Consider the following 18,500-nt stretch of genomic DNA (forward strand, 5'->3'; position numbering starts at 1 on the left):
TTTGACATTTTAGTCATTTAGCAGACATACAGGAGAAATTAGGGTTAAGTGTTTTGCTCAAGGGTACATCAACAGATTTTTCACCTAGTCATCTCGGGGGTTCGAACCCAACATGGGGTTACTGGCCCAGCGCTCTTAACTGCTAAGCGACCTGCCGCCTCTAAGAACTGAAATCTGATTTCTATATCCAGTCTTTTTTTTCTGACTGTCCACAGTCAGTTTTACATATATGTGACCTATATCGGATTTGTGCATTCACACTGATGTAGACTCTGAAGTAGCACACAGATGCATCGCTCATTTTCCTGTCACTGTTCCCTTATATTTTTTGGGGGTGGTTGTCATGGTAACAGCAGGTATTGTACCCCCCCCCCCCCCCCACACACACACACACACATCAGAGCAAATACATCTGATCTCAGAATCCAGACAGAGGTCACATATGGAGGATGGGGTTTGTGTCAGGATTCAGATCTACCTATGAGGTGGTATAAATCGGAAGTAAAAAGCTCAGATTCCATGTGTGATTTTGCTGTTTACACATTAGGTAAAATATCAGATAGGTATCAGACATGCCAAAAAAATCTGAATTGGGCAGCCTGTGCGGCCTCCAGCAATATAACTATTTAAAATATAGTGTTACAGAACCTTACATAGTTGGTTTTAATGCAGAGCGTTCGATTTGCCTGCTGGGGGGGAGGGCAGAGAGACCAGAACTACACATTTCCCATTATTCTACATTTACCTCTATTATCAGAGTTATACAACAAGTAGGCCTCGCTGAATGCTTTTCATGATCAGTGAACATCAATTGATCATGTATTTTTCAGATGTGTGCCAGTAGCCTATCCATTTGGCACGTAGCTAGCTAGCTAGCCAGCTAAGCAAACAACATGTGTCATTTAGCTTGCTTCATCAGAGATGAAGGTTTTATGGAAAGATCATGTTCGTCGGACTACTGTCATCACCACTATAGATGACAAGCAAATCAAAAACATTATTTGGACAAAAAACACCATTCTCAAAAGTCCCCGCAAATGCAATTACGCATGTAATGCTTTTATTATGAAGGCGCATTTTTAATGGTGAAAAGGATCTTCCCCCAAACTGGAAACTCACATGCTGTTTATGTATACCAGTTAGGCTCTGCACCCCTCGTAAAGCGGATTCATGTGCTTCATTTTAACAAGTTATTTGGCTACTTTAGCTGTGATACAAACCTTATCAAAAACATATAGGCCTATGGACTAGTCTACATGAGGTGTGATACTAACCTTATCAAAAACATATAGGCCTATGGACTAGTCTACATGAGGTGTGATACTGACCTTATCAAAAACATATAGGCCTATGGACTAGTCTACATGAGGTGTGATACTAACCTTATCAAATACATATAGGCCTATGGACTAGTCTACATGAGGTGTGATACTAACCTTATCAAATACATATAGGCCTATGGACTAGTCTACCTGAGGTGTGATACTAACCTTATCAAATACATATAGGCCTATGGACTAGTCTACATGAGGTGTGATACTAACCTTATCAAATACATATAGGCCTATGGACTAGTCTACATGAGGTGTGATACTAACCTTATCAAATACATATAGGCCTATGGACTAGTCTACATGAGGTGTGATACTAACCTTATCAAATACATATAGGCCTATGGACTAGTCTACATGAGGTGTGATACTAACCTTATCAAATACATATAGGCCTATGGACTAGTCTACATGAGGTGTGATACTAACCTTATCAAATACATATAGGCCTATGGACTAGTCTACATGAGGTGTGATACTAACCTTATCAAATACATATAGGCCTATGGACTAGTCTACATGAGGTGTGCGACTATTATTTTTTTAAGTCACCAAAAAAAGGCACGCCCTGTTTCTTGCCTTACTTCACACAAGCTGGCCATAATTCACAAGTGATAGGCTAATATTGTCACCCATCGGACTGTTCTTGATTTAATCTTGTCTTTTCCATATACTAAATGATACATGTGTGACATTTGTTTTGATTTTGAATGGATCATTTATCATCCACCCGTCTTGAAACGGGGTCAGGTGAAGAGGAAAGAAATAAGTAATCTATGCATTTAAATAGCGAAGGGAACACGTTTTTTTCCGTGGTTCATTTTTTATGCCAGGTAGGCTATACTCCTGTTGTAAAGCAATGTGCTTAATACTAGGAAAGTTGAGAAATAAACATAGTAGGCCTAGCCTATAGAAAGCTGATGGGATCCTCCTCTTTTTAATAGAGGCCATCGAAACTCTGTTTTCTACCGCAACCTCATAGCCGTTAGAAATGTTGCGCAACATTAGCTCATGGGCTCTCATAAAGCGTTTTGATTAGAGTTTCGATTACATTTGCATTGATATCAGAGTGATTAGAGGGACAATAGAGTGCCGAGTACCAGGCAGTTAGCAAATTTGGTAGGCTACTAATGACCATCAGCAGCATTAGAGCTTAGAGAAGCATGGTTACCGCGACCAAACGGTCTGGACTCGTGACCGCCGGTGTAGCGGTAATACAGTTACCATAACAGCCCTATTGGCACCCTTTTACATTTTCCACATTTTGTTGTGTTACAGTCTGAATTTAAAATGGATTATAATTTATATTTGGTGTCACTGATCTACACACAATACCCCATAATGTCAAAACTGAATTTTGTTTGACTCAAAGCTTTAATCTCAGCCAAAGTGATTTTACAAAGTATTGACTCAAGGGTATGAATACTTATTTAAATTAGCTTAATTTAATTTTCTATAAATAAAAAAATAAATACAAATCTAAATACAGGTTTTCACTTTGTCAATATGAGGTATTGTGTGAGGAATTCGGGCTGTAACACAACACAATGTGGAATAAGTCCAGGGGAAGGAATACTTTCTGAAGGCCACTATACGTTGGTTGGTGATAAACATACCACTATGTTCAGCCAACTGTAATGTGAAATGTGTAGTTGTGACTGTGCTCTTCAAGAGTGGGTGATATTACAACCGAATAGATAACATGTATTACACAATCCCTTGAAAACGATGCACAGTTGTCAATGGTTTTAGCTGAGCTGGGGGTCTTCTTGCCCCCAACGGGCAAATCGAACGCTCTGCACCTTATTGTGACGTTTTATTGATAACGAACTACACTCAATATTAAACAAAAAGTTGTATTGATAATGACCTATACTCAATATTAAACTAAAAGATGTATTGATAATGACTTATATTCAATATTAAACTAAAAGATGTATTGATAATGACCTATACTCAATATTAAACTAAAAGATGTATTGATAATGACCTATACTCAATATTAAACTAAAAGATGTATTGATAATGACTTATACTCAATATTAAACTAAAAGATGTATTGACAATGACCTATATTCAATATTAAACTAAAATATGTATTGATAATGACTTATACTCAATATTAAACTAAAAGATGTATTGATAATGACTTATACTCAATATTAAACTAAAAGATGTATTGATAATGACCTATACGCAATATTAAACTAAAAGATGTATTGATAATGACCTATACTCAATATTAAACTAAAAGATGTATTGATAATGACCTATACTCAATATTAAACTAAAAGATGTATTGATAATGACCTATACTCAATATTAAACTAAAAGATGTATTGATAATGACTTATACTCAATATTAAACTAAAAGGTGTATTGATAATGACTTATACTCAATATTAAACTAAAAGATGTATTGATAATGACTTATACTCAATATTAAACTAAAAGATGTATTGATAATGACCTATACGCAATATTAAACTAAAAGATGTATTGATAATGACCTATACTCAATATTAAACTAAAAGATGTATTGATAATGACCTATACTCAATATTAAACTAAAAGATGTATTGATAATGACCTATACTCAATATTAAACTAAAAGATGTATTGATAATGACTTATACTCAATATTAAACTAAAAGGTGTATTGATAATGACTTATACTCAATATTAAACTAAAAGATGTATTGATAATGACTTATACTCAATATTAAACTAAAAGATGTATTGATAATGACTTATACTCAATATTAAACTAAAATATGTATTGATAATGACCTATACTCAATATTAAACTAAAAGATGTATTGATAATGACTTATACTCAATATTAAACTAAAAGATGTATTGATAATGACTTATACTCAATATTAAACTAAAAGATGTATTGATAATGACTTATACTCAATATTAAACTAGAAGATGTATTGATAATGACCTATACTCAATATTAAACTAAAAGATGTATTGATAATGACTTATATTCAATATTAAACTAAAAGATGTATTGATAATGACCTATACTCAATATTAAACTAAAAGATGTATTGATAATGACCTATACTCAATATTAAACTAAAAGATGTATTGATAATGACTTATACTCAATATTAAACTAGAAGATGTATTGATAATGACTTATACTCAATATTAAACTAAAATATGTATTGATAATGACTTATACTCAATATTAAACTAAAATATGTATTGATAATGACCTATACTCAATATTAAACTAAAAGATGTATTGATAATGACTTATACTCAATATTAAACTAAAAGATGTATTGATAATGACTTATACTCAATATTAAACTAAAATATGTATTGATAATGACTTATACTCAATATTAAACTAAAAGGTGTATTGATAATGACTTATACTCAATATTAAACTAGAAGATGTATTGATAATGACCTATACTCAATATTAAACTAAAAGATGTATTGATAATGACTTATACTCAATATTAAACTAAAAGATGTATTGATAATGACTTATACTCAATATTAAACTAGAATATGTATTGATAATGACTTATACTCAATATTAAACTAAAAGATGTATTGATAATGACCTATACTCAATATTAAACTAAAGGTTGTATTGATAATGACCTATACGCAATATTAAACTAAAAGATGTATTTATAATGACCTATACTCAATATTAAACTAAAAGATGTATTGATAATGACCTATACTCAATATTAAACTAAAAGATGTATTGATAATGACCTATACTCAATATTAAACTAGAAGATGTATTGATAATGACCTATACTCAATATTAAACTAAAATATGTATTGATAATGACTTATACTCAATATTAAACTAAAAGGTGTATTGATAATGACTTATACTCAATATTAAACTAAAAGATGTATTGATAATGACTTATACTCAATATTAAACTAAAAGATGTATTGATAATGACTTATACTCAATATTAAACTAAAATATGTATTGATAATGACCTATACTCAATATTAAACTAAAAGATGTATTGATAATGACTTATACTCAATATTAAACTAAAAGATGTATTGATAATGACTTATACTCAATATTCAACTAAAAGATGTATTGATAATGACTTATACTCAATATTAAACTAGAAGATGTATTGATAATGACCTATACTCAATATTAAACTAAAAGATGTATTGATAATGACTTATATTCAATATTAAACTAAAAGATGTATTGATAATGACCTATACTCAATATTAAACTAAAAGATGTATTGATAATGACCTATACTCAATATTAAACTAAAAGATGTATTGATAATGACTTATACTCAATATTAAACTAGAAGATGTATTGATAATGACTTATACTCAATATTAAACTAAAATATGTATTGATAATGACTTATACTCAATATTAAACTAAAATATGTATTGATAATGACCTATACTCAATATTAAACTAAAAGATGTATTGATAATGACTTATACTCAATATTAAACTAAAAGATGTATTGATAATGACTTATACTCAATATTAAACTAAAAGATGTATTGATAATGACTTATACTCAATATTAAACTAAAAGGTGTATTGATAATGACTTATACTCAATATTAAACTAGAAGATGTATTGATAATGACCTATACTCAATATTAAACTAAAAGATGTATTGATAATGACTTATACTCAATATTAAACTAAAATATGTATTGATAATGACCTATACTCAATATTAAACTAAAAGATGTATTGATAATGACTTATACTCAATATTAAACTAAAAGATGTATTGATAATGACTTATACTCAATATTTAACTAAAATATGTATTGATAATGACCTATACTCAATATTAAACTAAAAGATGTATTGATAATGACTTATACTCAATATTAAACTAAAAGATGTATTGATAATGACTTATACTCAATATTAAACTAGAATATGTATTGATAATGACTTATACTCAATATTAAACTAAAAGATGTATTGATAATGACTTATACTCAATATTAAACTAAAAGATGTATTGATAATGACCTATACTCAATATTAAACTAAAATATGTATTGATAATGACTTATACTCAATATTAAACTAAAATATGTATTGATAATGACTTATACTCAATATTAAACTAAAAGATGTATTGATAATGACTTATACTCAATATTAAACTAGAAGATGTATTGATAATGACTTATACTCAACACTAAACTAAAAGTTGTATTGATAATGACCTATACTCAACACTAAACTAAAAGTTATTTTAAAGTTACATTCTATTGATAAGACAGTATTGAATTATTTTTGGAGGAAACAAGTTTAATAACATAAAAAAAAGAGAAATAAGGCAAAATAACAAAACGGGTCAAATTTGTTTGTCTTATTTACTATAAGGAAGTAGTCCGATATGACTGCTATTCCCTCCAACACATATAAAACCGAGAGAAAACAGATAAGACTGGAAATAGATCATATCTGAGACTCTGAATTGCCAGGCATTAAAATAAGGCTGTCATTACAGGAACGAACGGGAGTCAATGTTTAACCAGAGAGATGTGTAATACCCATGTTCTGTATCCTGTCATAAATTCAGATTATGAAAGCAACGCTTTGCGTACATGCGCCATTGCTCGTTCTAAATTAATGACGTACATGCTTACAGTATAAATACAAAATGTGTAATTTACATGTTAAAAACTGTCCAAACTGTCCAGTAACCAGCAGGTAGCCTAGGTTAGAGAGTTGGGCCGGTAACCGAAAGGTTGCTAGAACAGATCCTTGAGCTGACAAGGTATAAATCTGTCGTTCTGCCCCTGAACAAGGCAGTTAACCAACCCACTGTTCCACGGTAGGCCGCCATTGTAAAATAAGAATTTGTTCTGAACTGACTTGCCTAGTTAAATTGATTAATTTGTTATTCTCCAAGAGGAGTGTATCAACGATGACGCTCAATTAGAACTACTATGTTTATCTACTGTATCACAGAACAATCCCACAATCCACCACATGACGATGGCCAGAGTATTACTCACCCACTAAAACTCTAATGACCTTATTCACATTACTCTGAATATTACTCTCCCACTAAAACCACAATGACCTTATTCACATTACCCTGAATATTACTCTCCCACTAAAACCACAATGACCTTATTCACATTACCCTGAATATTACTCTCCCACTAAAACCCCAATGACCTTATTCACATTACCCTGAATATTACTCTCCCACTAAAACCACAATGACCTTATTCACATTACTCTGAATATTACTCTCCCACTAAAACCCCAATGACCTTATTCACATTACTCTGAATATTACTCTCACACTAAAACCACAATGACCTTATTCACATTACTCTGAATATTACTCTCCCACTAAAACCACAATGACCTTATTCACATTACTCTGAATATTACTCTCCCACTAAAACCCCAATGACCTTATTCACATTACTCTGAATATTACTCTCCCACTAAAACCACAATGACCTTATTCACATTACCCTGAATATTACTCTCCCACTAAAACCCCAATGACCTTATTCACATTACCCTGAATATTACTCTCACACTAAAACCACAATGACCTTATTCACATTACTCTGAATATTACTCTCCCACTAAAACCACAATGACCTTATTCACATTACTCTGAATATTACTCTCCCACTAAAACCACAATGACCTTATTCACATTACTCTGAATATTACTCTCCCACTAAAACCCCAATGACCTTATTCACATTACCCTGAATAGTACTCTCCCACTAAAACCACAATGACCTTATTCACATTACTCTGAATATTACTCTCCCACTAAAACCCCAATGACCTTATTCACATTACTCTGAATATTACTCTCCCACTAAAACCACAATGACCTTATTCACATTACCCTGAATAGTACTCTCCCACTAAAACCCCAATGACCTTATTCACATTACCCTGAATATTACTCTCCCACTAAAACCACAATGACCTTATTCACATTACCCTGAATATTACTCTCCCACTAAAACCACAATGACCTTATTCACATTACCCTGAATATTACTCTCCCACTAAAACCACAATGACCTTATTCACATTACCCTGAATATTACTCTCCCACTGAAACCACAATGACCTTATTCACATTACTCTGAATATTACTCTCCCACTAAAACCCCAATGACCTTATTCACATTACCCTGAATATTACTCTCCCACTAAAACCACAATGACCTTATTCACATTACCCTGAATATTACTCTCCCACTAAAACCCCAATGACCTTATTCACATTACTCTGAATATTACTCTCCCACTAAAACCACAATGACCTTATTCACATTACCCTGAATATTACTCTCCCACTAAAACCCCAATGACCTTATTCACATTACCCTGAATATTACTCTCCCACTAAAACCACAATGACCTTATTCACATTACCCTGAATATTACTCTCCCACTAAAACCCCAATGACCTTATTCACATTACCCTGAATATTACTCTCCCACTAAAACCCCAATGACCTTATTCACATTACTCTGAATATTACTCTCCCACTAAAACCCCAATGACCTTATTCACATTACCCTGAATATTACTCTCCCACTAAAACCACAATGACCTTATTCACATTACCCTGAATATTACTCTCCCACTAAAACCACAATGACCTTATTCACATTACCCTGAATATTACTCTCCCACTAAAACCACAATGACCTTATTCACATTACCCTGAATATTACTCTCCCACTAAAACCACAATGACCTTATTCACATTACTCTGAATATTACTCTCCCACTAAAACCCCAATGACCTTATTCACATTACTCTGAATATTACTCTCCCACTAAAACCACAATGACCTTATTCACATTACCCTGAATATTACTCTCACACTAAAACCACAATGACCTTATTCACATTACCCTGAATATTACTCTCACACTAAAACCACAATGACCTTATTCACATTACCCTGAATATTACTCTCCCACTAAAACCCCAATGACCTTATTCACATTACTCTGAATATTACTCTCCCACTAAAACCACAATGACCTTATTCACATTACCCTGAATATTACTCTCACACTAAAACCACAATGACCTTATTCACATTACCCTGAATATTACTCTCACACTAAAACCACAATGACCTTATTCACATTACCCTGAATATTACTCTCCCACTAAAACCCCAATGACCTTATTCATATTACCCTGAATATTACTCTCCCACTAAAACCACAATGACCTTATTCACATTACTCTGAATATTACTCTCCCACTAAAACCACAATGACCTTATTCACATTACTCTGAATATTACTCTCCCACTAAAACCCCAATGACCTTATTCACATTACCCTGAATATTACTCTCCCACTAAAACCACAATGACCTTATTCACATTACCCTGAACATTACTCTCCCACTAAAACCCCAATGACCTTATTCACATTACCCTGAACATTACTCTCCCACTAAAACCCCAATGACCTTATTCACATTACTCACAAATCACATCAATACATCCAAGTGAAAAAGAAAACAAAAATTATTCTAATGAACACAAACAAAGTGTTCAAAGCTCAGACTTACCGGCCCACGTTCCTTAGTCGGGTATAGACAGACAGAGAGAGAGATAGCCAGGTAACAGGTGGTTGTTCTAGAGGGATGTGGAGAGAACTGAACTGGAGTCTAGGTGAGACCTTAGCCTGCTGCTGTGACTACTGCTCTCTCTCTCCCTCTCTCTTGTGATTATCTCCTCTCCTTTAGGCTGTAAATGTTAATGATTAGCACACATTGAGAAACACAGTGAACAACATGGCCTGGATGGACAGATGCAGCAGCCTCCTTACAGTGTGTGTGTGTGTGTGTGTGTGTGTGTGTGTGTGTGTGTGTGTGTGTGTGTGTGTGTGTGTGTGTGTGTGTGTGTGTGTGTGTGTGTGTTTGTGTGTGGTGTGTGTGTATGTGTGCACCCATGCTAAAGACAGCTAGGTGTAGCCTATAGCATACGGACAGCCAGGAGCATAGGTGAGGAGTCTCGTGCAGTAAAGTAAAATGCTGATAACACACAGTAACCAGGCTACAGTAACCAGGCTACAGTAACCAGAATACCATAGTCTCAGCATCAGAGGAACTACAAACAAACCTTGTTTCTCTCTTTAAATGTTATCCTAGTGGAAAAAAAACCCAACAGGGACAAGTTCAGACACTACTACAGGCATAGAGAAGAATGACAGTCTTTCTCCCCATCTCTCTTTCTAAACAGTGAAAGCGTCCATCCCCTCTCCTCCCTCCCTTGATCTCTACATCCCCGCTACATGTACTAGACGATAGTGTGACATGTTGTTGGGTCACTCACCCGTGTCTGAGCGATGATACATTGCATACCAGCGTAGCAGAACCTACTGGAACCTTCTGTTATCCAGCGAGGAGCCCCCTCCCTCAGAGCAGAACCTCCTGAAACTCTCTGTTATCCAGCGAGGAGCTCCCTCCCTCCAAACAGAACCTACTGAAACTCTCTGTTGTCCAGCGAGGAGCCCCCTCCCTCAGAGCAGAACCTACTGGAACCTTCTGTTATCCAGCGAGGAGCTCCCTCCCTCCAAACAGAACCTACTGAAACTCTCTGTTGTCCAGCGAGGAGCTCCCTCCCTCCCTCCCTCCCTCCCTCCCTCCCTCCCTCCCTCCCTCCCTCCCTCCCTCCCTCCCTCCCTCCCTCCCTCCCTCCCTCCCTCCCTCCAAACAGAACCTACTGAACCCCTCTGTTGTCCAGCGAGGAGCTCCCTCCCTCCCTCCCTCCCTCCCTCAGAGCAGAACCTACTGAAACCCTCTGTTGTCCAGCGAGGAGCTCCCTCCCTCCCTCCCTCCCTCCCTCCCTCCCTCCCTCCCTCCCTCCCTCCCTCCCTCCCTCCCTCCCTCCCTCCCTCCCTCTGAGCAGAACCTACTGAAACCCTCTGTTGTCCAGCGAGGAGCTCCCTCCCTCCCTCCCTCCCTCCCTCAGAGCAGAACCTACTGAAACCCTCTGTTGTCCAGCGAGGAGCTCCCTCCCTCCCTCCCTCCCTCCCTCCCTCCCTCCCTCCCTCCCTCCCTCCCTCCCTCCCTCAGAGCAGGACCTACTGAAACCCTCTGTTGTCCAGCGAGGAGCTCCCTCCCTCCCTCCCTCCCTCAGAGCAGAACCTACTGAAACCCTCTGTTGTCCAGCGAGGAGCTCCCTCCCTCCCTCCCTCCCTCCCTCCCTCAGAGCAGAACCTACTGAAACCCTCTGTTGTCCAGCGAGGAGCTCCCTCCCTCCCTCCCTCCCTCCCTCCCTCAGAGCAGAACCTACTGAAACCCTCTGTTGTCCAGCGAGGAGCTCCCTCCCTCCCTCCCTCCCTCAGAGCAGAACCTACTGAACCCCTCTGTTGTCCAGCGAGGAGCTCCCTCCCTCCCTCCCTCCCTCCCTCCCTCCCTCCCTCCCTCCCTCCCTCCCTCCCTCAGAGCAGAACCTACTGAAACCCTCTGTTGTCCAGCGAGGAGCTCCCTCCCTCCCTCCCTCCCTCCCTCCCTCCCTCCCTCCCTCCCTCCCTCCCTCCCTCCCTCCCTCCCTCCCTCCCTCCCTCAGAGCAGGACCTACTGAACCCCTCTGTTGTCCAGCGAGGAGCTCCCTCCCTCCCTCCCTCCCTCCCTCCCTCCCTCCCTCCCTCCCTCCCTCCCTCCCTCCCTCCCTCAGAGCAGAACCTACTGAAACCCTCTGTTGTCCAGCGAGGAGCTCCCTCCCTCCCTCCCTCCCTCAGAGCAGGACCTACTGAACCCCTCTGTTGTCCAGCGAGGAGCTCCCTCCCTCCCTCCCTCCCTCAGAGCAGGACCTACTGAAACCCTCTGTTGTCCAGCGAGGAGCCCCCTCCCTCCCTCCCTCCCTCCCTCAGAGCAGGACCTACTGAAACCCTCTGTTGTCCAGCGAGGAGCCCCCTCCCTCCCTCCCTCCCTCAGAGCAGAACCTACTGAACCTCTCTGTTGTCCAGCGAGGAGCCCCCTCCCTCAGAGCAGAACCTACTGAAACCCTCTGTTGTCCAGCGAGGAGCTCCCTCCCTCCCTCCCTCCCTCCCTCCCTCAGAGCAGGACCTACTGAAACCCTCTGTTGTCCAGCGAGGAGCTCCCTCCCTCCCTCCCTCAGAGCAGGACCTACTGAAACCCTCTGTTGTCCAGCGAGGAGCTCCCTCCCTCCCTCCCTCCCTCCCTCCCTCCCTCCCTCAGAGCAGAACCTACTGAAACCCTCTGTTGTCCAGCGAGGAGCTCCCTCCCTCCCTACCTCCCTCCCTCCCTCCCTCCCTCCCTCAGAGCAGGACCTACTGAAACCCTCTGTTGTCCAGCGAGGAGCTCCCTCCCTCCCTCCCTCCCTCCCTCCCTCCCTCCCTCAGAGCAGGACCTACTGAAACCCTCTGTTATCCAGCGAGGAGCTCCCTCCCTCCCTCCCCTCCCTCCCTCCCTCCCTCCCTCCCTCAGAGCAGGACCTACTGAAACCCTCTGTTATCCAGCGAGGAGCTCCCTCCCTCCCTCCCTCAGAGCAGGACCTACTGAACCCCTCTGTTGTCCAGCGAGGAGCTCCCTCCCTCCCTCCCTCCCTCCCTCAGAGCAGGACCTACTGAACCCCTCTGTTGTCCAGCGAGGAGCTCCCTCCCTCCCTCCCTCCCTCCCTCCCTCAGAGCAGAAACTACTGAAACCCTCTGTTGTCCAGCGAGGAGCTCCCTCCCTCCCTCCCTCCCTCCCTCCCTCCCTCCCTCCCTCCCTCCCTCCCTCCCTCCCTCCCTCCCTCCCTCCCTCAGAGCAGAACCTACTGAAACCCTCTGTTATCCAGTGAGGAGCTCCCTCCCTCCCTCCCTCCCTCCCTCCCTCCCTCCCTCCCTCCCTCCCTCCCTCAGAGCAGAACCTACTGAAACCCCTCTGTTATCCAGCAAGGAGCCCCCTCCCTCAGAGCAGAACCTACTGAAACCCTCTGTTATCCAGTGAGGAGCTCCCTCCCTCCCTCCCTCCCTCCCTCCCTCCCTCCCTCAGAGCAGAACCTACTGAACCCCTCTGTTATCCAGCGAGGAGCCCCCTTCCTCCCTCCCTCCGAGCAGGACCTACTGAACCCCTCTGTTATCCAGCGAGGAGCTCCCTCCCTCCCTCCCTCCCTCAGAGCAGAACCTACTGAACCCCTCTGTTATCCAGCGAGGAGCCCCCTCCCTCCCTCCCTCCCTCCCTCAGAGCAGAACCTACTGAACCCCTCTGTTATCCAGCGAGGAGCCCCCTCCCTCCCTCCCTCCCTCCCTCCCTCAGAGCAGAACCTACTGAAACCCTCTGTTGTCCAGCGAGGAGCTCCCTCCCTCCCTCCCTCCCTCAGAGCAGAACCTACTGAACCCCTCTGTTGTCCAGCGAGGAGCTCCCTCCCTCCCTCCCTCCCTCCCTCCCTCCCTCCCTCCCTCCCTCAGAGCAGAACCTACTGAAACCCTCTGTTGTCCAGCGAGGAGCTCCCTCCCTCCCTCCCTCCCTCCCTCCCTCCCTCCCTCCCTCCCTCCCTCCCTCCCTCAGAGCAGGACCTACTGAACCCCTCTGTTGTCCAGCGAGGAGCTCCCTCCCTCCCTCCCTCCCTCCCTCCCTCCCTCCCTCCCTCCCTCCCTCCCTCCCTCCCTCCCTCCCTCCCTCAGAGCAGGACCTACTGAAACCCTCTGTTGTCCAGCGAGGAGCCCCCTCCCTCCCTCCCTCCCTCAGAGCAGAACCTACTGAAACCCTCTGTTGTCCAGCGAGGAGCCCCCTCCCTCCCTCCCTCCCTCAGAGCAGGACCTACTGAAACCCTCTGTTGTCCAGCGAGGAGCTCCCTCCCTCCCTCCCTCAGAGCAGGACCTACTGAAACCCTCTGTTGTCCAGCGAGGAGCTCCCTCCCTCCCTCCCTCCCTCCCTCCCTCAGAGCAGAACCTACTGAAACCCTCTGTTGTCCAGCGAGGAGCTCCCTCCCTCCCTCCCTCCCTCAGAGCAGGACCTACTGAACCCCTCTGTTGTCCAGCGAGGAGCTCCCTCCCTCCCTCCCTCCCTCCCTCAGAGCAGAACCTACTGAAACCCTCTGTTGTCCAGCGAGGAGCTCCCTCCCTCCCTCCCTCCCTCCCTCCCTCAGAGCAGAACCTACTGAAACCCTCTGTTGTCCAGCGAGGAGCTCCCTCCCTCCCTCCCTCCCTCCCTCCCTCCCTCAGAGCAGAACCTACTGAAACCCTCTGTTGTCCAGCGAGGAGCTCCCTCCCTCCCTCCCTCAGAGCAGGACCTACTGAACCCCTCTGTTGTCCAGCGAGGAGCTCCCTCCCTCCCTCCCTCCCTCAGAGCAGGACCTACTGAAACCCTCTGTTGTCCAGCGAGGAGCCCCCTCCCTCCCTCCCTCCCTCCCTCAGAGCAGGACCTACTGAAACCCTCTGTTGTCCAGCGAGGAGCCCCCTCCCTCCCTCCCTCCCTCAGAGCAGAACCTACTGAACCTCTCTGTTGTCCAGCGAGGAGCCCCCTCCCTCAGAGCAGAACCTACTGAAACCCTCTGTTGTCCAGCGAGGAGCTCCCTCCCTCCCTCCCTCCCTCCCTCAGAGCAGGACCTACTGAAACCCTCTGTTGTCCAGCGAGGAGCTCCCTCCCTCCCTCCCTCAGAGCAGGACCTACTGAAACCCTCTGTTGTCCAGCGAGGAGCTCCCTCCCTCCCTCCCTCCCTCAGAGCAGAACCTACTGAAACCCTCTGTTGTCCAGCGAGGAGCTCCCTCCCTCCCTACCTCCCTCCCTCCCTCCCTCCCTCCCTCCCTCAGAGCAGGACCTACTGAAACCCTCTGTTGTCCAGCGAGGAGCTCCCTCCCTCCCTCCCTCAGAGCAGGACCTACTGAAACCCTCTGTTATCCAGCGAGGAGCTCCCTCCCTCACTCCCCTCCCTCCCTCCCTCCCTCCCTCCCTCCCTCAGAGCAGGACCTACTGAAACCCTCTGTTATCCAGCGAGGAGCTCCCTCCCTCCCTCCCTCAGAGCAGGACCTACTGAACCCCTCTGTTGTCCAGCGAGGAGCTCCCTCCCTCCCTCCCTCCCTCCCTCAGAGCAGGACCTACTGAACCCCTCTGTTGTCCAGCGAGGAGCTCCCTCCCTCCCTCCCTCCCTCCCTCCCTCCCTCAGAGCAGAACCTACTGAAACCCTCTGTTGTCCAGCGAGGAGCTCCCTCCCTCCCTCCCTCCCTCCCTCCCTCCCTCCCTCCCTCCCTCCCTCCCTCCCTCCCTCCCTCCCTCCCTCCCTCAGAGCAGAACCTACTGAAACCCTCTGTTATCCAGTGAGGAGCTCCCTCCCTCCCTCCCTCCCTCCCTCCCTCCCTCCCTCCCTCCCTCAGAGCAGAACCTACTGAAACCCCTCTGTTATCCAGCAAGGAGCCCCCTCCCTCAGAGCAGAACCTACTGAAACCCTCTGTTATCCAGTGAGGAGCTCCCTCCCTCCCTCCCTCCCTCCCTCCCTCCCTCAGAGCAGAACCTACTGAACCCCTCTGTTATCCAGCGAGGAGCCCCCTTCCTCCCTCCCTCCGAGCAGGACCTACTGAACCCCTCTGTTATCCAGCGAGGAGCTCCCTCCCTCCCTCCCTCCCTCAGAGCAGAACCTACTGAACCCCTCTGTTATCCAGCGAGGAGCCCCCTCCCTCCCTCCCTCCCTCCCTCAGAGCAGAACCTACTGAACCCCTCTGTTATCCAGCGAGGAGCCCCCTCCCTCCCTCCCTCCCTCCCTCCCTCCCTCCCTCCCTCCCTCCCTTCCTCCCTCCCTCAGAGCATAACCTACTGAAACCCTCTGTTATCCAGCGAGGAGCCTCCTCCCTCCCTCCCTCCCTCCCTCCCTCCCTCCCTCCCTCCCTCCCTCAGAGCAGAACCTACTGAAACCCTCTGTTATCCAGCGAGGAGCCTCCTCCCTCCCTCCCTCCCTCCCTCCCTCCCTCAGAGCAGAACCTACTGAAACCCTCTGTTATCCAGCGAGGAGCCTCCTCCCTCCCTCCCTCCCTCCCTCCCTCCCTCCCTCCCTCCCTCCCTCCCTCCCTCCCTCCCTCCGAGCAGAACCTACTGAAACCCTCTGTTATCCAGCGAGGAGCCTCCTCCCTCCCTCCCTCCCTCCCTCCCTCCCTCCCTCCCTCCCTCCCTCCCTCCCTCCCTCCCTCTGAGCAGAACCTACTGAAACCCTCTGTTGTCCAGCAAGGAGTCTCTTCCCTGGGCAAAAATTGGTTGAATGAACGACCGCCTCAAAATATGACGACGTTCAATCAATGTGGAAAGCTGATTTGAAATTTAAAAAAAATGAAATTTGATCTTTTTTTTTTACCCAACTTGGAACCTAAATCCAATGACATGGTGAATTTCAATGACATGGTGAATTTCAATGACATGGTGAATTTCAATGACATGGTGAATTTCTTTGTTGATTTCACATTGAATTCACATTGATTTCACATTGAATTTACATTGAATTCACATTGAATTCACATTGAATTCACATTGATTTCACATTGAATTCACATTAGGTGTCAACTACATGTAGATCAAAACTAGACGTTGACTGACGTCTGTGCCTAGTGGGTCCTTCCATGGCACGATCACCTCAACCGGCTGAACGTCACATGACCGTGATGCGAACAGGACTGGCTCAGGAGAAACATTCCACTGTACCGTAATTCCGGTGTGACACTGTAATTGGCAGTGACCAGTGGCTCTTCATCCCAAATGGCACCCTATTCCCTATGGTCAAAAAGTAGCGCACTATATAGGGAATAGGGCCCTGGTCAAAAGTAGTGCACTATATAGGGAATAGGGCCCTGGTCAAAAGTAGCGCACTATATAGGGAATAGGGCCCTGGTCAAAAGTAGCGCACTATATAGGGAATAGGGCCCTGGTCAAAAGTAGCGCACTATATAGGGAATAGGGCCCTGGTCAAAAGTAGCGCACTATATAGGGAATAGGGCCCTGGTCAAAAGTAGCGCACTATATAGGGAATAGGGCCCTGGTCAAAAGTAGTGCTGGTCTAAATAGGGTACAATTTGGGATGCAGATAGCCTCTGTGTCTCTGGGCCAGTGAGAGACCCATCCTACTGTAGGGTACTTGATGAGCTCGTTCCAATAAGACCACCCCCCTCCCTCCCTCCCTCCCTCCCTCCCTCCCTCCCTCCCTCCCTCCCTCCCTCCCTCCACCGGGCCGCTCTGCTCAATCACCATGAGATGGAGCGGACACACAAAGAATGACCGTCCTCCGCGTTCCACTGGCTTCATTACCCCAGATCTGCCTCCAAACAAAAGCAAGTCTGTATTCTGGTGCTCACTGCAACAGTAAACAACAAAGCGACAACGACAAATATGTCTTCCAGTCCCAAAAGTTCAGAATAAAGGGAATAGATTAAGTGGTGTCTGAAAGATGGACAGATTTAGAGTTGATTTAAAAAATCTAGACGACACTCACTCCATCAACTGTAGAATTTGTCTGTATTTTTTCCCCACTCAGGTTATGTCCTAAATTACACCCTATTCCTTATTTATCGCACTACTTAGGGTGACAATTTATGCTGCTGATTTTGCTTTGCAAGCATGGAACATGTAGCTTGTCGTTGGCCAATCAGAAGTCATCAACGCGGCAATAGGCTACAGTAATACAGCTTCCATGGGGCAAACGTTAGGAGATATACAGTGGGGAGAAGAAGTATTTGATACACTGCCGATTTTGCAGGTTTTCCTACTTACAAAGCATGTAGAGGTCTGTAATTTGTATCATAGGTACACTTCAACTGTGAGGGACAGAATCTAAAACAAAAATCTAGAAAATCACATTGTATGATTTTTAAGTAATTCATTTGCATTTTATTGCATGACATAAGTATTTGGTCACCTACCAACCAGTAAGAACTCCGGCTCTCACAGACCTGTTCGTTTTTCGTTAAGAAGCCCTCCTGTTCTCCACTCATTACCTGTATTAACTGCACCTGTTTGAACTCGTTACCTGTATAAAAGACACCTGTCCACACACTCAATCAAACAGACTCCAACCTCGCCACAATGGCCAAGACCAGGGAGCTGTGTAAGGACATCAGGGATAAAATTGTAGACCTGCACAAGGCTGGGATGGCTACAGGACAATACCCACAATACCCCATAATGACAAAGCAAAAACATGTTTTATTTTT

The 18,500-nt window shown here is 43.8% G+C and overlaps 1 protein-coding gene across 2 annotated transcripts in view; it reads right to left on the reverse strand.

The window, feature by feature from the left end:
* The window catches only part of cdhr2 (cadherin related family member 2), a 48,624-nt gene extending 38,540 nt beyond the window's left edge, over positions 1-10,084 (reverse strand). For both annotated transcript variants that reach the window (XM_036943531.1, XM_036943530.1), the window contains exon 1: positions 9,931-10,084. The gene's annotated coding sequence lies outside the window, so the exon portion shown is untranslated. The remainder of the gene's footprint in view (positions 1-9,930) is intronic.
* Between the last annotated feature and the right edge of the window lie 8,416 nt (positions 10,085-18,500).

This window comes from Oncorhynchus mykiss, chromosome 14 (assembly GCF_013265735.2).
Source record: "Oncorhynchus mykiss isolate Arlee chromosome 14, USDA_OmykA_1.1, whole genome shotgun sequence".
Taxonomy (NCBI): Eukaryota; Metazoa; Chordata; class Actinopteri; order Salmoniformes; family Salmonidae; genus Oncorhynchus; species Oncorhynchus mykiss.